The sequence below is a fragment of the Bubalus bubalis genome, chromosome 16 (assembly GCF_019923935.1).
Source record: "Bubalus bubalis isolate 160015118507 breed Murrah chromosome 16, NDDB_SH_1, whole genome shotgun sequence".
Lineage (NCBI taxonomy): Eukaryota > Metazoa > Chordata > Mammalia > Artiodactyla > Bovidae > Bubalus > Bubalus bubalis.
This window is the reverse complement of record NC_059172.1, coordinates 15,234,652-15,258,564: the sequence shown is the minus strand read 5'-3', so window position 1 is coordinate 15,258,564 and position 23,913 is coordinate 15,234,652.

Below are 23,913 nucleotides of genomic sequence, written 5' to 3'. Positions count from 1 at the left end.
TGACTGTAGCCATGAGATTAAAAGACGCTTGCTCCTTTGAAGAAAAGTTATGATCAAACTAGACAGCATATTAAAAAAAAACAGAGACATTACTTTTCAACAAAGGTCTGGATAGTCAAAGCTATGGTTTTTCCAATAGTCATGTATGGATGTGAGAGTTGGACTACAAAGAAATTGAGCACTGAAGAATTGATGCTTTTGAACTGTGGTGTTGGAGAATATTCTTGAGACTCTCTTGGACTGCAAGGAGATCCAACCAGTCCATCCTAAAAGAAATCAATCCTGAGTGTTCATTGGAAGAACTGATGCTGAAGATGAAACTCCAATACTTTGACCACCTGATGGGAAGAACTGACTCATTTGAAAAGACCCTGATGCTGGGAAATATTGAAGCTTGGAAGAGAAGAGGACAACAGAGGATGAGATGGTTCGATGGCATCACCGACTCACTGGACATGAGTTTGAGTAAGCTCTGGGAGTTGGTGATGGACCGGGAAGCCTGATGTGCTGCAGTCTATGGGGTTGCAAAAAGTTGGGCACGACTGAGCGATTGACTGAGTGTATATGTGTCTATGCTTCTTTGTGCATTAGTTCCACTCTTTCCACCCCAACTGTGTCCACTTAGAAGGGAGAAATCTTAAGTTTTAAATTAAGTTTTATTTTGAAATAATTTTACATTTTCTCAAAATTTGTAAAATACTTGAGAGTTGCTATATACCTTCTCTCAGCTTTCCCCAAAGATAATATCTAAACTAATCACTCTTCATTTATCAAAACTAAGAATATAATATTGACCAAACACTCTTAACTAAAATTATAGATTTTGTTCAAATTTCAGTACATTTTACATTGATTCCTTTTTTCTCTTCCATGATACTTTGTTGTATTAAGTCACCATATCTTTACCAATAGGTGATAATTTCCAAGAGTTTCTTTTTCATTACCTTGACTCTTTTGAAGAATAATAGTCAAGATTTTATAAAATATTTTTTAATTTGGATTTGTTTGAAGTTTTCTTACCATTATATGTATTTTAAGAGAAATGACCTTTTTGCATCATATTAGGATACATGGTCCCAATATTACTAAATAAGATTGACTGTTTCATTAAGGTGGGATTTGTTAGGTTTGTCAAAGAGAAACTTTTCTTTCAAGTTTTCTTTAAAATAACTATTTTTAACCCTCCATATTTTTAGATGTTAGTTTCTTATTCTTTTACATTTTTACTTTGTTTTTCATTTATTAAGACACAGTTCCCTATCTGATGTTATTAACTATTACCCTATGAATTCTTCAGCAAATTTCATAGTTATGCTTTTTCCATTTTTTATCTTTAAACATCCTGAAATTAACATTTGTGACTGAAGAAAGTCATAGATCTAATACATTGTCAAAGAGATTATCAACATTTCCAGCTTTCCAGGTGTGTGTATGTGCTCAGTTGCTCAGTCATTTCTGATTCTTTGTAGTCCCATGGACTGTAGCCTGCCAGGTTCCTTTGTCCATAGAATTTTCCAGATGAGAATATTGGACTGGGTAGCCATTTCCTCTTCCAGGGGATTTCCCAATCCAGGGATCAACCCCAAGTCTCTTGTGTCTCCTGCATTTACAATAGATTCTTTACCACTAGCGCCACCTGGGAAAAATTATATACTTTTCTACCATGTGGTCACTCACCTGGAGCCAGACATCCTGGAGTGTAAAGTCTAGTGGGCCTTAGGAAGCATTATTATGAACAGAGCTAGTGGAGGTGATAGAATTCCAGTTGAGCTATTTCAGATCCTAAAAGATGATGCTGTGAAAGTGCTGCATTAAATATGCCAGCATATATGGAAACTCATCAGTGGCTACAGGGCTGGAAAAGGTCAGTTTTAATTCCAGTCCCAAAGAAGGGCAATGCTAAAGAATGTTCAAATTACCATACAGTTTCACTCATTTCATATGCTAGCAAAATCATGCTCAAAATCCTTCAAGCTAGGCTTCAGCAGTACATGAAATAAGAAATTCCAGATGTAAAAACTGAATTTCAAAAATCCAGAGGAACCAGTGATCAGATTACCAGCATACCCTGGGATCATAGAAAAATCAAGGGAATTAAAAAAAAATAAACATATTTATGCTTCATTGACTATGCTAAAGACTTTGACTGTGTGGATCACAACAAACTGTGGAATATTCTTAAAGAGATGGGAATACCAGACCACATTACCTGCCTCCTGAGAAACCTGTGTGCAGGACATGAAGCAACAGTTAGAACTGGACAGGAAGCAACCGCACTGGTTCAAAACTGGGAAAGGAGTACGTCAAGGCTGTATATTGTCACTGTGCTTATTTAATTTATATGCAGAGTACATCATATGAAATTCTGGACTGGAAAAATCCCTATATGAAATCAAGATTGCCAGAGAAATATCAACAACCTCAGATATGCAGATTATACCACTCTAATGGCAGAAAGTGAAGAGGAACTAAAGGGCCTCTAGATGAAGGTGAAATAGGAGAGTGAAAAAGCTGGCTTAAAACTCAACATTCAAAAAGTGAAGATCATGACATCTGAACCTATCATTTAATGGCAAATAGATGGGGAAAGATGGAAAAATTGTCATATTTCATTTTCTTTGGTTCCAAAATCAATGTGGACATTGACTACAGCCACAAAATTAAATATGCTTCATCCTTGGAAGAATAGGTATGACAAACCTAGAGAGTGTATTAAAAAGCAGGGATATCACTATGCCATCAGAGGTCCATCTAGTCAAAGCTATGCTTTTTCCAGTAGTCAGGTATGGATATGATTGTTGGAACATAAAGAAGGCAGAGTGCCTAAGAATTGATGCTTTTGAATGATAGTGCTGGAGAAGACTCTTGAGAGTCCCTTGCATAGTAAGGATATCAAACCAGTCAATCCTAAAGGAGATCAACCCTGACTATTCATTCGAAGTACTGACGCTTAAGCTGAAGCTTCAATACTCTAGCCACCTGATGTGAAGAGCCAGCTTATTGGAAATGACCCTGATTCTGAGAAAGATTGAGGGCAAGAAGAGAAGGGTGCATCAGATGATGACATGGTTGGATGGCATCACTGACTCAATGGACATGAGTTTCAGCAAACAGGGAGATAGTGAAGGACAGAGAAGCCTGGTGTACTGCAGTTCATGAGGTCACAAAGAATCAGACACGACTTAGGGACTGAACAACAAAGAATTTCTAAAATTTATTTCTTGGCACTTTATAATATTTTGTTATTCTAAATGGTGTATTATAAAATTATGTTTCATAAATATTTGCTGCTAGTTTAGAAGTATGCAGACTTCCCCAGTAGCTCAGCTGGTAAAGAATCCACCTGCAATGCAGGAAACCCCAGGTCAGTTCCTGGGCCAGGAAAATACCCTGGGGAAGGGCTCAGCTACCCACTCCAGTATTCGTGTGATTTCTTGGTGGCTCAGATTATAAAGAATCTGTGTGCAATGTAGGAGACCTGGGTTTGATCCCTGGATTGAGATGATCTTCTGGAGGAGGGCATATCAACCCCACCCCAATATTCTTGCCTAGAGAATCCTCATGGACAAAGGAGCCTAGTGGGCTACGGTCTGTGGGGTTGCAAAGAGTCAGACATGACTGAGGGACTAAGGACACATACACAGAAGTATCCATTTTTAGTATTAGCTTAATTATATGTCCAGAAATTGGTTATCTTATTAATTTTAATAGATTTCATGTTTTCTGGCACTTTCTACTTTGAAAGTCATCTATGAAAAACTGTAACTTTCTTACTTTCTAGTATTTCTATCTTTTACTTATTTTACTTGCCTTATTGTGCTGACTAGATCTTCATGAAATTTCTGAATAGGAGTTAAAACAGAGGGCATCTTTAACATGTTCCTGATTTTAACTGAAAACCTACTTATATTTAACATATCATATAGATTTTACAAGATATCCTTTATCAGAATGATAATATTCCTTTGTATTCTTAGTTTGCTAATATGGTGTTAATTTAAAAAAAAATATTTATCAGGAATATATTTTGAATATTATCAAATTCCTTATCTAACAAGGAATTAATTCCTTCTTTCAGTTATTTTGATGAAACCCTGTAATAAGTAATTTTATGTAAACACAACATAATGATGATATACTCATTTTATATATAGGCAATACTGCATTGCTGCTGTTCAGTTGCTCAGGCATGTCCAGCTGTTTGTGACCCCATGGACTGCAGCTTGACAGGCTTCCCTGTCCTTCACCATCTCCCGAAAGCTTGCTCAGACTCGTGTCCATTGAGTCCGTGATACCATCCAACCATTTTGTCCTCTGTCATCCCATTCTCCTCCCCTGGAGAGCATGTCTTAAATTTATTAAGAAGAGCTGAACATATTTATGAATAGGATTCATGTATAATTTCCTTATGTGTTCTGCCAATATATGGGAGAACAGATAAGGAATATGATTTTTGCTTGTTTTCTAGGAATTTTGTGTAAGTTTGAAATTTAAAAAATATTTTTTAAAAATCTCATGAAAATATGGGCCTGGTATATTATTCTGGATAAATTATTTTACAGATCACATTTTAAAAAAAAAAAAACTATACAACTATTTCAGGTTTAATACTTCCTTTTTAAATGGGATTGATAATTTTTATTCTTTGTGTTTATGTTTTCTAAGTCTTTAAATCAATTGTAAATATCTACATAGACTAGAGGAGAGAGATCAAAGAGAATGGCTGAGTTTCTCCAGAAAAAAAGTATGATATGTATGCACAAACACACACATGAAGAATGCCTACAAAAGTTTCATTGCTGAAACCTGTGATTATGCTATTGTACATGACAGAGGGACTTTGCAAGTGTGATTAAATGGATTGGAGAATTTATTCTGAATTATCTTGGAAGGCCTGAGAATATCGCAACATTTCATATTAGAAGGTTATAAGATCAGATCAGATCAGTCGCTCAGTCGTGTTCGACTCTTTGCGACACCATGAATCGCAGCACGCCAGGCCTCCCTGTCTATCACCAACTCCCAGAGTTCACTGAGACTCACGTCCATCGAGTCAGTGAAGTCAAATTTCGAGCAGTGGAATATGTGACAGCAGAAGCAAGAGAATGAAATCATGTGACCATAAACAAAGCAATGCCACAACCTATAGCAGTTGGAAGAAGCAAGAAATAGGCCATCCCCAGGAATCTTCAAGAAAGAAACCTGCCAACACCTTAATTTTAGCTCCATGAGACTTATTTTGGATTCCTGATCTCCTGAAAAATAAGAAAATTAAGAACAAAACAAACAAAAAAACATTAAAGCCATAAAGTTTTTGCAATAGTTTAAGCAACAATAGGAAACCAATGTAGATTTTGGCACTGAAAGTGGGGTCCTTATGTAACAGATACTTAAAAATGGAGAAGTAGCTTTGGAATTAGTTAATGTATCAGTTCAGTTCCATTCAGGCACTCAGTCATGTCCAACTCTTTGAGACCCCATGGACTGCAGCACACCAGGCCTCCCTGTCCATCACCAACTCCCAGAGCTTACTCAAACTCATGTCCATTGAGTTGGTGATGCCATCCAACCATCTCATCCTCTGACGTCCCCTTCTCCTCCAACCTTCAATCTTTCCCAGAATCAGGGTCTTTTCAAATGAGTCAGTTCTTCCCATCAGGTGGCCAAAGTACTGGAGTTTCAGCTTCAGCATCAGTCCTTCCAATGAATATTCAGGACTGATTTCCTTTAGGATGGACTGGTTGGATCTCCTTGCAGTTCTAGGGACTCTCAAGAGTCCTTTCCAACAACACAGTTCAAAAGCATCAATTCTTCTGTGCTCAATGTCTTTATAATCCAACTCTCAAATCCATGCTTGACTACTGGAAAAACCTTAGCTTTGACTAGCCGAACATTTGTTGGCAAAGTAATGTCTCTGCTTTTGAATATGCTGTCTAGGTTGCTCATAGTTTTTCTTCCAAGGACCAAGCATCTTTTAATTTCATGGCTGCAGTTACCACCTGCAGTGATTTTGGAGCCCCCCAAAATAAAGTCTGTCACTGTTTCCACTGTTTCCCCATATATTGCCATGAAGTGATGGGACCAGATGCCATGATCTTAGTTTTCTGAATGTTGAGTTTTAAGCCTACTTTTGAGTGAAAAAATTAATATATAGGGCCTGGAATAACATTGAATATTAAAAAATATATTTTTGGATTAAACTGTTATTAGAAATATAGTTACTGAAAACTGTTGGTGAGGGTTCAGAGGAAATAATATTCATAGTAGATGATGCACAAATCTTGAAACATTCTCAGTGATCGGTCAGATGAAACTGAGAAACACACTTGAAAAAAAAAACACTATATTTTCATAGAAAACTTCCACATCTTCATAAACAGAATTGTTTTTGTTGTTGTTCAGTCACTAAGGCATGTCTGACTTTTTGCAACCCCCATGGACAGCAGCACTCCAGGCCTCCCTGTTTCTCACCATCTCCCAGAGTATGCCCAAGTTCATGTCCATTGAATTGGTGATGCGATCCAACCATCTTATCCTCTGTTTCCTCCTTCTTTTGCCTTCTATCTTTCCTAGCATCAGGGTCTTTTCCAGTGGATTAGTATTTCTACTCAAGTGGCCAAAGTATTGGAGTTTCAGCTTCAGCATCATTCCTTCCAGTGTGTATTCAGGATTGATTTCTCTTGATGTCATTCAGTCTCTCCATCATGTCCAACTCTTTGTGACCCCGTGGACTGCAGCACACCAGGCCTCCCTGTCCATCACCAACTCCCAGAGCTTACTCAAACCCATGTCCATTAGTTGGTGATGCCATCCAACCATCTCATCCTCTGTCGTCCCCTTCTCCTCCTGCCTTCAATCTTTCCTAGCATCAGGGTCTTCAGTAAGTCAGCTCTTCTCATCCGGTGGCCAAAGATTTGAATCTTCAGCTTCAGCATCAGTCCTTCCAGTGAATATTCAGAGTTAATTTCCTTTAGGATGGACTTGTTTGATCTCCTTGCTGTCCAAGGAACTCTCAAGATCTTCTCCAGCACCATAGTTTCAAAGCACCAATTCTTCAGCAATCAGCTTTCTTTATGGTCCAACTCTCACATCTGTACATGACTACTGGAAAAACCATAGCTTTGACTATACAGGCCCTTTGTTGGCAAAGTGATGTCTGCTTTTTAATACACTGTCTAGGTTTGTCATAGCTAGTCTTCCACGGAGCAAGCATCTTTCATTTTCATGGCTGCAATCACCATTCACAGTAATTTTGGAGCCCAAGAAAATGAAATCTGACACTATTTCCATCGTTTCCCCATCTATTTACCATGAGATGATAGGAGTAGATGCCATGATCTTCATTTTTTGAATGTTGCATTTTAAGCCAGCTTTTTTGCTCTCCTCTTTCACCTTCATCAAGAGGCTCTTTATTTCCTCTTCATTTTCTGCCATTTGAGTGGTATTATTTGCATATCTGAGGTTGTTGATATCTCTTTAGTCTCTTGATTCCAGCTTGGGATTCATCCAGTCTGGCATTTCATATGATGTACTCTGAATATAAGTTAAATAAGCATCATGACGAGATAGAGCTTGACTTACTCCTTTTGCAATTTTTAAGCAGTATGTTGTTCCATGTCCAGTTCTAACTATTGCATCTTGACCTGAATACAGGTTTCTCAGGAGGCAGATAAGGTGATCTGGTATTCCCATCTCTTGAAGAATTTTCCACAGTTTGTTGTGATCCACACAGTCAGAGGCATTGGCATAGTCAATGAAGCAGAAGTAGATGTTTTTCTGGAATTCCCGTGCTTTTTCAATTTCCCTTAGGACTGACTGGTTTGGTCTCCTTGCTGTAGAAGGGACTCTCAAGAGTCTTCTCCAGTACCACAATTCAAAAGCATCGATTCCTTAGCATTAAACCTTCTTTATGATCCAACTTATATATCTGTCTGGAAAGCAGTATATTAGTTGACATTAAAATACTGAAGGTGAGGGCTCAAAAGAAAATGTAGAACATATTGGAAACCTAAGAAAAATAGATACTGGCTAGCAACCCACTCCAGTGTTCTTGCCTGGAGAATCCCAGGAATGGGGGAGCCTGGTGGGCTGCCGTCTATGGGATCACACAGAGTTGGACACGACTGAAGCGACTTAGCAGCAGTAGCAGCAGCATAGAGTGGCAGAAATCTTGAACTTCAATTTACTAGTAGTGCACCAACTAAGTGATTAAGGGTTACTAAAATTAACTATTCATAAAGTTTAGCACATTGTTAACATTCATTGATGATTTTAATCCCATGTTCCAAAACAAGGTTGACTGACAGGGAGCAAGGCTATATCACTTAATGTACACCTTCAAGCCACAGAAGTATCAGAACATTCAGTTTGCTGGTAAGTTATAGAAAGCAATATCCTCAAAGATTAAATAACATAGTATTTATACTCCAGACTGTTCAGAGTTACCATGATACTCAGGGTAGCTTGCTCATTCTCCAGCCATTTCCTTACTAACCCTACAAATTTACCTTAGATTATAAGTAGCTCCAGGCTCTACTTTCACTACAGAGACAAAGTAACTTACAAGGAATTTACTCTAAGAAGGTATTTATGAAATGAGCTTCTTAATCTGTATGAGGTGATGGATATTGACTCCTGGAGGTAAAGAGTGCTTTGACTGGCCATCTAACATTGCATTAAAGAATAGATGCTTTGATGCCAGGAACACACATGAGTTTTAATACTGGTTTTATCATTTTTTAAGTATCATATTTCTACTCTGTAAATGAAGATAAGAACAATTACCCCATAAAGTTTTGGAGTTAAAGGAGAAAAGTTGTGTAAAACACCCAGCACATTACCCAAGACACAACTGGTAGATGTCAGCTAAAGAAGAAATCTTGTTTTCCTGTGGTAAACCTTCTTGAGATTCTTGTGCAGCTGAAGTTGCTGGTTCTACTTAAAAGGAATTTAAGGCACCTAAATATATTGAACTCACTGAAAGTTCTATGAAAATGAGCTATTTAACATATCTTAAATCTGTCTCAGTGAGTTCTCCTTTTTGACCCAAATGACATGGCTCAGGTGCTCGTGGGGAAGGGCTGACTGATAGTTATTTACCTCTAGTTTTTAACAAGGTCATCATCCTACAGCTCTACTAATGGGTGCACCAGCCTGAAGGACGAGGCCACACCGTATGGCATCTGTGTTCATTACGAAGTCCCAAGCTACCATGCCAAGCGTCACTAGCGCTGATATTAAATTTTCCCTTCTGAAAGACAAATAAAAAAGAGTAGGAAACAGGACAGAAAATTATTGTTATACTTATGAGAAGTATATAATAAAGTAAATGGAAGTTAATTCAGCATGTTAAAGGATCAGAGTCAAAAGTTAATTTTAATAATGATGTATCTGACTTTCTTAATATGACATGAAATAATATTACTGTGTTTCTGCCAATTTCACGGCAGTGGATAGCCTTGGGTTTAGATTGAAAGAACAAATATTAATAGATAAGACTCAGTGTTTAGGAAATAATTAGTAAGGAGTCATTGTGGTTCATTTGTTCAATTTATCTAGCTATTAATTCAACCCCATGCTTAAGAATAAAAACAGAATGGGTCCAAACTAATATTCTAGAAGTAGTTCAGTATGGCAGAGACTAGCAATTGTATATGCTTAGAGTAAGGCAGGCATACCAAAATCAGAGAATGTTCAGAGAACAAGGTCAAGATCAGAACCAAGTGAAGGAAGATAAAACAGGATAGCAGATGGTTAAGTAAGATAAGTGACCTAAGTCCAAGGCAGTAGTCTTAAAAAAAATAATTCACAATAGAGTGTGCAGGGAGGAAAAATCAAGCAAAATATATTAAAGTTATAACCACTGTACCAATAAAAGAAAAGGAAATTAATTTATATTAATAGAAAAAACATACTTCAACCCCATAAACCTTTTATTATTGCTGATAAGTTGACAGCCAGTTGTGGTTAACTGGTTAATTTTCAGAGATTAAGTAGTTGTGAATATGTGAAATTAGCTGGATGGCAAAAAGCTACAGTGAAGTAGGAACAGAATGGGTATAATAGAGAAAATATGACCAATAAAATCACTTATAATTAATTATGGCAATGTTGAAAAAAATTATAAAAATTGCCATAAATATTTTTCTAACTTAAAGTGTCAAAAATACTTTTAATATTAGTCACATATATCTAAGTCAAATAAAACTATGCTTTTTTTCTTTTGAGGAAATTGTGACCATATTATATTAATAATGTGTTAAGAATTGGTATTATAACTTCTATACAAATTTAAACAGAGAAGTGTAATAAAATGATTTTATTAAAGCCTCTTCTGTGTTATTTTATGGGGACTGTATCAATTAAATGAAATACATGTGAGAGCTGATGCTGGGAAAGATTGAAGGTAGGAGCAGAAGGGGACAACAGAGGATGAGATGGTTGGATGGCATCACCGACGCTGTGAACACGAGTTTGAATAAGCTCTGGGAGTTGGTGATGAATAGGGACTGCATGCTGCAGTCCTTGAGGTTGCAAAGAGTCAGACATGACTGAAAGACTGAACTGAGACATATGAGAGCATTTGAGCAATGTAAATCAATGTAAGAAATGAGAGGTTGAGAAATCATTCCTAAAAATTGAAATATAGCATGTCACAAAATAGTTTTCCACTGAGATTTAGCTTAATTCTGCCACTAATACACACTCCCACTACAACCTCAATATCATTCTAATAATAAATAGTTCAGCTAAAACAAATCAAAGATCACTGATATTAAATTATTGGGGGTAGAAATCTAGCAAACTACTGAATTATATCAGACTTTAAGCACCTCTTTATCAGGGTACTATTTAATCAGGTAGACGGTGTCCATCCCATTCATCAGGAGAAAGCCAATGGCTTTCAAGTAGGTAAGATTTTAATTTTACATTGATACAGAAAAGTCTCAGAATGATTAATGGGTTCAGACCTTTTAGCCTATGAGGCTTGAATCTTTGAAGCATTCCTACCTAGAGTGATTAATCAAACAGATTTCTCAAAGTACGGCAGCATGAGGATCAAATAACTTTGAAAGATGGATGAAATAAAATGACAATATGTGAAATTTCCTTTGTTCTCTTATGTTTGTTCTCAACTTCCAGGGAGTCAAAACAACCAAAGAAAACTGCTACTGTGATAGTATTTGCATCATAATTAGCAATTTCCTGAAGACATAAGAGAATTCAATCTTTCAAGTTGTGTGCTTTTCTTTCTTATTTACCGATATTTTGCTACAGAGAAATAGAAGCCAGTCTCAATGTTGACTGTCTGTCCAATACTACAAATGCAGTTTGTTTCCCTTGAATAAGCACTTCCTAAAATCCATGAAATTGGGGATGCCATCACCTATCCTTAATTAAATGAGATGTTCCTTGAATTATGAAACCATGACAATGAGAAAACATACTTATTTAAATACAACTTAGAAGTATCAATAGGTTGGTTACATACTGAAGGCCAAGAAAGATTTGGGAGGGAGAAAAAAAGCAAAAACAAACAACTGAAAATAATTTAGGAATATAGAGGAAAGAAGAACAAAGATGTGGATGTAAAAAGAAGATAGAGGAAATAAAAAGGGAAAAACAAAGAAATAAGAAGTTAAAACATAGAGAAGGAAAAATCAGAAAAAAATAGAAAAATATCAAGACAGTGGAATATGTGAAATAGAGCTGAGACAGAAGCAGAATTTGAAGAACACTTTAAAGATCTAGGATTGGAAAATTATTTTAGAAGCTGTGGGATAAGATGTCTTCTAAGACTGAAGACCATGAAGGGAATGTTAAAGAAGTGCAAGTTTTCAATTGTCAATTAAAAATAATAAACTATAGTAAAACAAAAAAAGTCTCAACTGCTCATGATATTCCTTGGCTAAATCAAAAATTAAGATTGAATGAAGTAATCCAAGCAAACTTCTCAGAAGAATCCTTGACCTTTAGTGAATGCTCAATAATTTTTGGTTATTAATATTATTTCTAATCTAGTTTACAGATCTGCCAGACTGTGCAGAACCAAAGCACACTGTATTTTGAGCCCCTCTATATTCTAAGAAATAATCTTCATGTCAAATAATACTCTAAATATTCTTGTAAACATATGAACATTTGAACCTTTGTATGTTTTTCTCATACCAATATATATATATAGATAGATAGATAGATTAGTTACAAAATTGAAGCAAAATTCTTAATCTTATTGATCTATTGATTAAAATATGTAATTTTATTTAATAGGTATGTAATGTAAAAATTATATACAAACTTAAACTTCCAGAGTAATTTTACTTGTAACTTCTCAAAAGAAGTCACCAAAATCTCTGAGCAGGTAAGTAAGTGGCTCCCACCATATCTCTCACAAAAATTATCCTTTGTATTTTAAAGATTTCTCCAGGGAAATGGAAGATTTTCAATTTTAGAAAGGATTTTTTATTGGTAATGATGTTTTAGTTGTTTTTCCATGTGCTTAAAGGAGGGTCTTAATGGCACCCCACTCCAGTACTCTTGCCTGGAAAATCCCATGGATGGAGGAGCCTGGTGGGCTGCAGTCCATGGGGTCGCTAGAAGTCGGACATGACTGAGCGACTTCACTTTCTCTTTTCACTTTCATGCATTGGAGAAGGCAATGGCAACCCACTCCAGTGTTCTTGCCTGGAGAATCCCAGGGACGGGGGAGCCTGGTGTGCTGCCGTCTATGGGGTCACACAGAGTCGGACATGACTGAAGTGACTTAGCATAGCATAGCATAGCATTAGAGTTAAGAATTATGCAGGTATTCTAATGATTGTTATTTTCAGTAGTATCATTCATGTTTCATATGTATCAATTCAAAGACACAGGTGCAAGCATTTGCTTGTCAATTATTAACAATCAGTGAGAGGGTTCTTCAAGCCCCATTAAAATTTAAAAATGGAAAAGGAAAGGAGAAACTAAAGGGAAATAATTTTCTTTTGTTATACAAGTAATTTTACGATAATTAAATACATAAAATTTAATTATCAAAAATAAAATTGTCAGCAAGGAGAGTTTAAGCCATTTTATATTGGATAACCACCCTGATTCACTATGGTTCAAAGCCCTTCTGACTTAAGGACAATATATTACTTCTCACATCAGAATTCATTGAAACATGCAACTCTAACATCTAGTTTTCTCTATTTCTTATGACAGACCCAATGTCTAAAGGTTGAGTCTCATTCAACTACAGTCTCTAAATTGATTTTTTTTCTTGTGTTTGCTTATAAAGTTTCTTGGAACCACATCTTATACTGTAGGTACTTAGCAATGCTTTTTTGTGTTCTGAATCATCATGCTGTTTCAGTTTTGTCAGTTCAGAAGAAAGGAAAACACATATTTATTGGACATGACACACTACCAAGCAATGCATTAAATATGATCCTGTTGATATTTATCTCACAACAGTCTTACAAGGTGATTGTTTTGACCCTTTTAACAAGTGAGGAAACTGAGTCTAGGCGAAGGTCACTTTCTCAAGGTTGATTCCCAAGGTTATTCCATAGTCTTGTTGATTCCAGAGTTCTGATACTTTTAACAATACAGTTGGCCCTCTGTATCCATGAGTTCTACATTCACAGATTCAATCAACCAGGGATTCAATAAACCACAGATAGAAAGTACTGGTGAAAAAAAAATTCAGAAAGTTTCAACAGACAAAACTTAAATTTGCCATGAACTGGTAAATTTACATAGCACTTGCATTGTATGAACAGCTATTTGATATAGTATTTACATTATATTAAGTGTTACAAATAATCTACTTATGCTTTAAAGTATATTGCAGAGTATGCATAGTTTATAATATGTGCAAATACTATACAATTTTATATAAGAGACAAGTATTTGTGGATTTTGGTATCTGTTGAGGGTCTTCAAACCAATCCCCCACAGATCTAAGAAGACAGCTATACTCCATTGTTTCATAAGCATCAGAAAAGATCATGAATGAGCACAGAGTTTATAATTCAAGCTTCTTAGTCCTTTATATATTGCAGCTAGCTAATAAACTTTTTATCTTGGCCTTATCACCATATATCACTTTCTCTCTGTTTAAAATTGGAGAAGTATTTTGCAATGCCTATGATTTATTTTTCTATTTTATGACTCACTTCTTACTTAAATGTTATTAGTACGTGTGTTCAATTTAGGTTAGAGGATAACCCTGATCAGCTAATGTGCTCTAAAGAAAGCACAACACTCAGGCAATCTGTTACTCATTGCTCCATTAAAATCCAAAGTTTCACTAATGAGTATAATGAATGCTCAGAAATGGGTCTTTATCAGTAAAGACAGTATTCTGTTGTAGGATATGAAGAATGTTACAGATGGGCTATCCCTGGTAAAATTAGAGGCTTTCACATTATGTATTTTGGCTTTGCTGAAAATATTTTCGAGGCCTAGCCCAGTTTTGTACTAACCTGGGATAGGAAGCCAGTGAAAGCTCTAGGTTTTACTCCTGTAACTAGGTTTGCTCCCTCAATAGTCCTGGCATCTCTTTCAAAGCCAGATGTCAACTGTAAAGCCCAGAACCTTGTTCATAGAAATTTGTTATATCCACCTCAGGCAAACTTTGATGTAAGGTGGGGTTGGGGCTCCTGAAAGGACAGAGTGCAGTGATTTTATCCAACATCTGGTCAATAAATATTGGTTTCCTAAACATCTGTTTAAGGAAGAAAATGTGTTAATAAGGCTTGCAATTTAGATGGGGGTCTGGGGGTAAGAGTATAGCTCAACCTCATTCATCTCAAAGCTATTTGGTAGCTACTATTTATCTCTCAGGACTTCCCTGGTGGCTCAGTGGTAAAGAATCCACCTGCAATACAGGAGACATAGGTTCAATCCCTGGGTTGGTAAGACCCCCTGGAAAAGGAAATGGCAACCCAGTCCAATATTCTTGCCCAGGAAATCCCATGGTCAGAGGGATTTATGACCTGTAGTTCTGGTGGGCTACAGTCCGTGGGGTTGCAAAGAGTTGGACTGTGACTTAGCCACTAAACAACAACAATTTATCTCTCAAAAAAAAATACAATATTGTAAAGTTAAAAAATAAAATTAAAAAAAAGAGAGAGAGATAGAGAGAGAAAAGGTCCAATTACCCCAGAGCAGTTAGCAACAGTTTGTGCAATGACCTATAAAATGCTTTGAATTTACACAGATGCAGAAGTCTACACTAAGACGGCTCTTGGACTTGGAAAGAAATCCAAGTGCAGTTTTGTTACTAGGGTATAAAACACTACAAAGTGTACTATTTAACTATGAACTTGGTGTTTTCTTTTTCTTTTTTCACCCCAATCCCTTTGTCTTTAATAGCGTTCTCATTGGCATAATTCCATATTATATAGACATACTTATACCTCATAAAGCAATTTACTGACTAAAGGATTCCTTATCACTCGTCCTGACAGCTGAGCTGGAGTTTTCTAATTATGACAACACAGAGAGGAAAACATCTGCAGGCTGCCAGGGCTGAAGATCAGCAGCTCTCCTTTAGCAAAGAAAAGAGCTTTTGGATACTTTCAATATTTGAGGGATTAAATGAAAGTTGGCTACTGATGTTTCCTTGAGTAGTCCTTAGGGAAGCTCAGGGGAGAGTCTGGGTGTGTGTAACAAGATAAAGGGAAATTTAAGAATGAAAAGAAGCATGTATTGTCCAATAAATTTTAATAGTGGTTTACAGCTCCTAAGTTAGGTTTAATAAATGGTATTATAAATATCAAAAATCTTTCCACTATAACCTATAGGTTTGGTTACTGATTCACAAGGCCATTACAAAATATGTTAGCATTAATATGTCAGACCAGTGGACCAACTCACCCATTCTTAACTTGGCTGTGGCAATACAAGCCTTCACTGACAACATTTTTAGAGCATGAATATCTCAGTTGGTCTCTATATCAGTTTAGAAAAATCTTAAACTCTTTAGCATAATATATGTAACCCTTAATGATTAGACTGGCTCCACCCTCAGTTTATTCATCTCCTGCCCTAGATCTGTAAACTTTCCCCCTTTCCAGCTGGAGCCCTTGGTCCCTAGAAACATTTAATAATGATTTCTCTGCCATCAAGGAGGGTTGCTTGGAATACTGTTCATGGTGCCTGCTGGCAAAGAGTGGCCACTGGTGACCCACAGGTCAGATAGACATCTACACTATACTTTACTATGTCTCTAAATAAGTAAATAAGTGAACAAGCTAAGTATCAGGTGAATAAGAACACTATCAACATTCTCTTAAAGCCTGGCATTCACAACTGCAAAAAATACTCCAGGTCTCATACACATTTGTTTCCCCAAAATAAAAATAAAATTTTCAGACAAATCATCTCTACTTCATCTGTACTTCTATGGAGAAGGAAATGGCAACCCACTCAAGTACTCTTGCCTGGAGAACCCCGGGGACGGAAGAGCCTGATGGGCTACCGTCTAGGGGATCGCACAGAGTCGGACACGACTGAAGTGACTTGGCACAGCAGCATCATCTTTACTTCATTTAACAGTGATAACAAATATTAAATTGATAATAATTTTGAAACACTATATTATCCTGCTTTCAATGATTTCCAGATTTCTGCCTTGACATTGTAAGTAAAAAAGTTTATCATTGTCATAGTGTTTGAATTATCTTTTTCAAATGTTTTACTATACACTGCAATTGTTCTCACTAGAGCATATACATTTTTACAAACCAAATCCACATAGCTCCAAATATAGCTCTATGGCTTATTCTTAGTTATATGATACTTCCCAACACCGTACTAAATTCTAATCTGAATCTGGAAATTTTTAATAAATAGTTTTATCCAGATCATTTAAAAGACATGTTAAATGAAATTGTCCATATTGTTTAATCTGAAAATTTTTAACTTTTTACATCAAAGGACTTTTTCTGAGCATGACTATAGAGTGATACTACAAATAAAAAATGAGAAAACATATATAAAATGGCCTCAAAAAATAAAGTATTATCCTAATGCAAAATGTGATCATTGAAATTATAATTATGTTTCATAATTATGCAATTATATGTATAGAAAGTGAGAAAGTGAAAGCATGAGTCACTCAGTCATGTCCAACTCTTTGCAACCCCATGGACTGTGGCCCTCTGGGATTCTCTGTCCATAGACTTCTCCAGGCAAGAATACTGGAGTGGGTAGCCATTCCCTTCTCCAGGGGATCTTCTGGACCCAGGGATTGAACCTAGGTCTCCTGGATTTCAGGCACATTCTTTACAATCTGAGCTACCAAATATGTATAATTATAAGCATAAATATATTTACTTTTTAGAATTTTGATTATAATCTTTAGATAATTGTTAATCTAGGTCTAGAAACAGACTAAAATGCCCTGATATTTCAACGTTCCTTATTTTCAGTATGCGATGAAAGTAAGTACATTGCATTCTTTGGACCTGCTTATATCCAATCTTCTCCAGTGACTCAACCTGGTAAAGAACCTGCCTACCAATACAAGAGATGCAAGAAATGTGGGTTAGATCCCTGGGTTGGGAAAATCCCCTGGAGAAGGAAATGGCAACCCATTCAAGTATTCTTGCCTGGAGAATTCCATGGACAAAGGAGCCTGGAGGGCTGCAGTCCATCAGGTGACAAAGAGTCGGACTAAGCTGCATGTTCATGCATGTTCTTACTGACCTTTGATGATTTATCAGACATAGGTTTTCTACTGGTTTACATACTTTCAAACCTCCTGTCTTCATCTGTACACATGTGATCTCAGGCAGGTAATTTCTAAGCTCTTTCACGTAACAGTCATGATGACTGAATGAAGTGAAGTTATAGCAGAAAGAAGAGGAAGCCAAGAGTCAGAACACGTGGATTTGGATTCTAAACTTTCTGTTTTCTGTTTGTGTGCAATCACTTCACTTCTCTGAGCCTCAATTCCCTCATCTGTAAAGTGAAAATAATGATGCTAAACTTATTTCTATGCAGAATAAGAAAGACATTGAAAAGTGTTTTTGAGTTTGTAATATATATTAGGTGTTTTTCTTATCCAGTCTCAATATAACTTTGGAAATTTGAAGATATACCACAGGCCATCTAAGTTATATATCAGATTCATTTGATACAAATGGAAGCAATTACTGAGGGCTTAAAATGTGCCAGACTCTGTGCTAAACACTTTAATTGAATGATCTTATTCAGAACTCATTAAAAACCTCAAAAGTATTATTATTCCCAGCTTATATTGAGGAACATATCATGTTATATTATCACAATGGTGTGATCACTCCTCTAGAGCCAGACATCCTGGAATGCAAAGTCAAGTGGGCCTTAGGAAGCATCACTACCAACAAAGCTAGTGGAGGTGATGTAATTCCAGTTGAGCTATTTCAAATCCTGAAAGATGATGCTGTGAAAGTGCTGCACTCAATATGCCAGCAAATTTGGAAAACTCAGCAGCGGCCACAGGACTGGAAAAGGTCAGTTTTCATTCTAATCCCCAAAACAGGCAATGCCAAAGAATGCTAAAACTACCGTATAATTGCACTCACCTCACACACTAGCAAAGTAATGCTCAAAATTCTCCAAGCCAGGCTTCAACAATACATGAACCATGAACTTCCAGATGTTCAAGCTGGTTTTAGAAAAGGCAGAGGTACCAGAGATCAAATTTCCAACATCCACTGGATCATTGAAAAAGCAAGAGAGTTCCAGAAAAACATTTACTTCTGCTTTATTGACTATGCCAAAGCCTTTGACTGTGTGGATCACAGTAAATTGCAGAAAATTCTGAAAGAGAGGGAAATACCAGACCACTTGACCTGCCTTTTGAGAAATCTGTGTGCAGGTCAAGAAGCAACAGTTAGAACTAGACATGGAACAACAGACTGGTTCCAAATAGGAAAAGGAATATGTCAAGGCTGCATATTGTCACCCTGCTTATTTAACTTATAGCAGAGTACCTCATGAGAAACGCTGGGCTGAAAGAAGCACAAGTTGGAATCAAGATTGCTGGGAGATATATCAATAACCTCAGATATGCAGATGACACCACCTTATGGCAGAAAGTGAAGAGGAACTAAAAAGCCTCTTGATGAAAGTGAAAGAGGAGAGTGAAAAAGTTGGCTTAAAGCTCAACATTCAGAAAACTAAGAACATGACATCCAGTCCCATCACTTCACAGCAAATAGATGGAGAAACTGTGGAAAAAGTGGCAGACTTCATTTTTGGGGGGCTCCAAAATCACTGTTGATGGTGACTGCAGCCATGAAATTAAAAGAGCCTTACTCCTTAGAAGAAAACAGCATATTAAAAAGCAGAGACATTACTTTGCCAACAAAGGTCCGTCTAGTCAAGGCTATGGTTTTTCCAGTAGTCATGTATGATGTGAGAGTTGGACTATAAAGAAAGCTGAGTGCCAAAGAATTGATGCTTTTGAACTGTGTTGTTGGAGAAGACTCTTAAGAGTCCCTTGGACCACAAGGAGATCCAACCAGTCAATCCTAAAGGAAATCAGTCCTGACTGTTCTTTGGAAAGACTGATGCTGAAGCTGAAACTCCAGTACTTTGGCCACCTGATGCGAAGAGCGGACTCATTTGAAAAGACCCTGATGCTGGGAAAGATTGAAGGTGAGAGGAAAAGGGGACAACAGAGGATGAGATGGTTGGATGGCATCACCGACTCTATGGACATGAGTTTGAGTAATCTCTGGGAGTTGGTGATGGATAGGGAGGCCTGGCATGCTGCAGTCCATTGGGTCGACTGTGCAACTGAACTGAACTGAACTGATGTTGTGGAAGCTGAGTCACAATAAGCTTAAGTAACTTACCCAAATGTGTATAGACATACATATACATATACATATATATATATATTTATAGATATAGATATAGTTACAGATGAAGACATTGAATTTTTACATGCCAGGGAAAGAGAAGTGAATCTTTTAGAGCAACGATGTCTATGTTCAGAAATTTAAAAACATCATTCTTATTGGCAGTGTGGCAAGACAAAATAGGAATTAAAATAAATTAGATGCTACCATATAAAAATGCAAAACAAACAAGAAAACTAAAAGAGGATTCCAGTTTCTAGGATTAAATTTGCAAAAGCAGGTGTCATCCAGTCACGGATCTCAAGGTTTCCAGGTCTTTAGGTTGCTTGTTCAGTGCTACTGTTTTTAGTTCATTGTCTCATCCCCTTAGAAACATTCTCCAGAAATAGACTTCTAGATCACTCATCTTCAGCTGCTCTCTTTCTCTCCGAAATACATGATGAATGATATTCATAGTCACAATAAACACACATGGACTTAAGACCTGAGAAAATGGAAAAAAATATGCATGAGTTATATGCAATTCTTGCCATGATTGTTATTAAAATACCTCTCATACTCCCAGTTAAATGATACTGATGTCATTATACAAAAACCCTATATTTGTCCTTATTTTAAATGGAAACCCAAATTTTAGTAACTCAAACTATAATAGTAACAAATTCCTCAAACACAACAGCTTGTCATGATGCTGATCTTAAAATTGTCTTTCACCCTGTAATTCTGCAGCCCAAGTGCTGGGTTATATAAGTTTGCTTTTGGTTCAAAGTGACATAAAATGACATAAATAAAAAAGAAAATGGCTTTTTTGTGCAGTCACTAAGTCCAGAGACATGGTTTCCTGCAGGTATGATTTGATCCAGCATTGCATCATGGCACTGGGGCCCTGGCTTCTTTTGTGTAATGTTCTTCCCTCTTCCTTGTGCCCAGTTTATCCTGATTGTCCCCTCCTCACACTGTATAGCAAAAATATTTGCACTATTTTCACACTCCACATCATTGTCATATATATTGGTTAAAGAGGACACACATTCATCCCCAAATTTCCAGAATAGATCCTGAAACTGAGGCTGCTAGGATCAGGTTATGTCATGTGCAGACATGAGCCAGTTGCTAGCGCCTAGACTAGAATGCATCGATTGGCTTAGCCTTGGTCACAGGTTTTATACCCGGAGGATAAAGTTTGCTTCCTAGAAACTACAGAGCCTCCCTCCTCCAACACACACACATCAAAAACATCAGAATCTGTTAGAAACGAGAAAAGAAACTAATGCAGAGAATATAATCTGAAAATTCCACTTTTAGGAATACACACTCTCTGAAAATCTTTCCCCTTTAAATGGACAGATAGTACAGCCTTTCTTTTATTAAGCCTAATTTTTGCCCATTAATTCTACCCATCAATTTGCATTCTTCCCTTGCAGATCCACAGAACAGACTGTGTCTTTTCCATGTGCTGATATCTATGGCTGATATTTATCAATAGGATATCTTATTCTCTTAGTTACTCCTATGAATAGTAAAAGTTTAGCTTCTGATATATTTGATGCACCTAAATAAGGATATCTCAGGAAAACAACAAGTGTATTAATTTCAATATATCTGTGATTTCCAAGAAAAAGCAATGGTTTATGAGGCCCTATCTTGACAGTTCATAGGTAAAAAGGTAATTCAGATATAAGTGTTAATCAAAACACAATCAGTATTCTGTAGTGGGTTGGTTAGATTATTGATGAAGATGACTAGCCTCCTTGTTTCTGGATGGGGAAAAATATACTTTGTTTAACTCCTTTAATGCCAGGTTAATAGAGGCACTTTGGAGCAGCTGAAGTCCTTGGACCTTGAACAGAATGATTTTAGCCCCTTAGTTCTTCACAACAGGGAGTCGGACAAAGTGTGGCCAGTTCTCTTTTTAGTTTATTGAAAGCCCTTCCCACTCTGCAGGAGTTTACAGATATAACTAGATGTTTGCCTCTCCCCAGGACCCCAAAATGGCATTCCTTTTGGATAAATCTTTTACGATTCTCTTATCTTAGTTCAATCATTCATTTAAAAGGGTTATGCCTTTCCCATACCAGCTCTTGTCTCATTTTTCATGGAAAGAAATTCTCTTATGTTTCTGTAGTTGAGGGGATTTTGACCTTAAAGGAGGCAAAAAACAAGTCTAAAACCTAAGAGGCTTCTTATAGTGTAGCTATGAATTACACTGCATAGTAACCATGGAAGAGTATTTAGAATTACACTCGTGTTTTTCCTTATCCCATACCTGACAAATGAATTGATAGATGTGACACAATTCATTTTATTTCTGGTTAACAGATGGTGTGTTCCAATTAGATCCTAGTACATTTTGAATTGTGATAGGTCTACTGGAAAGGAAATTTGTGGTGTCTCAACCATGAAAATAAAACTATTCTAAATTCCTTTTTGAATGATATGCTCCTTTTCATTCCTACAGTGTGTGGAATCTTTATCAAAATGGTCTTGCGTATACACATATTCACACATACATACTACATAGTTTAAATTAAATTGTCAAGGCATTGTAGGAAAGAGTCACATATTTCATTATGTTAGGCATGGCACTTACTGAGAACAACATTGAAAAATTAAATCAGTTAACAATTTATAAGGGAAGGAAGACATGTTATAAACATGAATTATAGGCATTTAAACTGTGGAAATATAAGTGAACACCAGCTGGACAACTTAATCTTTGAAAACATTTGATTTAATCCAGAATATGCTGATAACCACTTTTTAAGTTGGCAGTTTATTGGTACTAGGTTAAAAGATGATTATTTTAAAATGTGTATATCTTTCGTGTGTCTTTTGAATTATCTATTTAAAAAGCTTAGTTTTTAGAATAGTGTATATGATGACATAATTTTCTTGTTTCAGTAATAATAATTAAAAATATAAAAATTCAGATTTGTTTTTTCTTTTTCATTTAAATATTTTTTCTTTAATTTGTGCAAAGTTGTGTTTCTGCCATACAACAACATAAATTAGCCATAATTATATATACATCCTCTTCCTCCCTAGCCTCCCTTCCCCATCCTCTTCCTCCCTAGCCTCCCTTATCCCATCCCTCCAAGTTATCACAGAGCACCACACTGGGCTCCCCATACTACACAGTGACTTCTCACCAGCTTTCCATCTCACACCTAACAGCTTATATATGTTTGATGCTACTCTCTCCATTCATCCCACTCTCTCCCACTACCATTGTGTCCACAAGCTCACTCTCTAAATCTGCATCTCCATTCCTTTCCTGAAAATGCATTCATCAATATCATTTGCTTTTTCAGATTCCATATACATGTGTTAACATATATACTTGTTTTTCTCTTCTGTATTTATTTCACTCTGTTTAACAAGCTTTAGGTTCATACATCTTACTGAAACTGATTCTTAGAAATGGTCCCTATTATTTCTTCCTAATAGAGACAGTGAAATAAATACAATAATGAAATTAGCATGTCAGATTTCCTGATGAAATACCATTCTTTACATATATGTGTTCAAATAAGACCTAAAATAATGATTTAGACATCTCATAACCACAAATTTGCATTTTGTCTAATAACATGGATTAAAAGATATAAACAAGAAACCTTATCTAAAACATCATAAAACTAAAGATGTGTTCCCCATCAAGGATCACAGCTTTGTCATGGTGAAGGAGCTTGTGTAACTCAGTGGAACTATGAGCCCTGCCTTGCAGGACCACCCAAGATGCACCAGTCATAGTGAGGAGTTCTGACAAAGCATGGTTCACTGGAGGAGGAAATGGCAACCCACTCCAGTATTCTTGCCAGGAGAACCCCATGAACAGTATGAAAAGGCAAAAAGTTATGACACCCGAAGGTTAGCTCCCTACATGACACATATTGAAAGGTGTGCATGCAATGTGCTACTGGGGAAGATCAGAGGGCAATTACTCAGAGCTCCAAAAATAATGAAGGGCTGGGCCAAAGTGGAAATGATGCTTGTGAATGTGTCTGGTGGTATGGTGAAAGTAAAGTCTGATGGTTGTAAGAACTGTATTGCATAGTGTATGCAATATTAC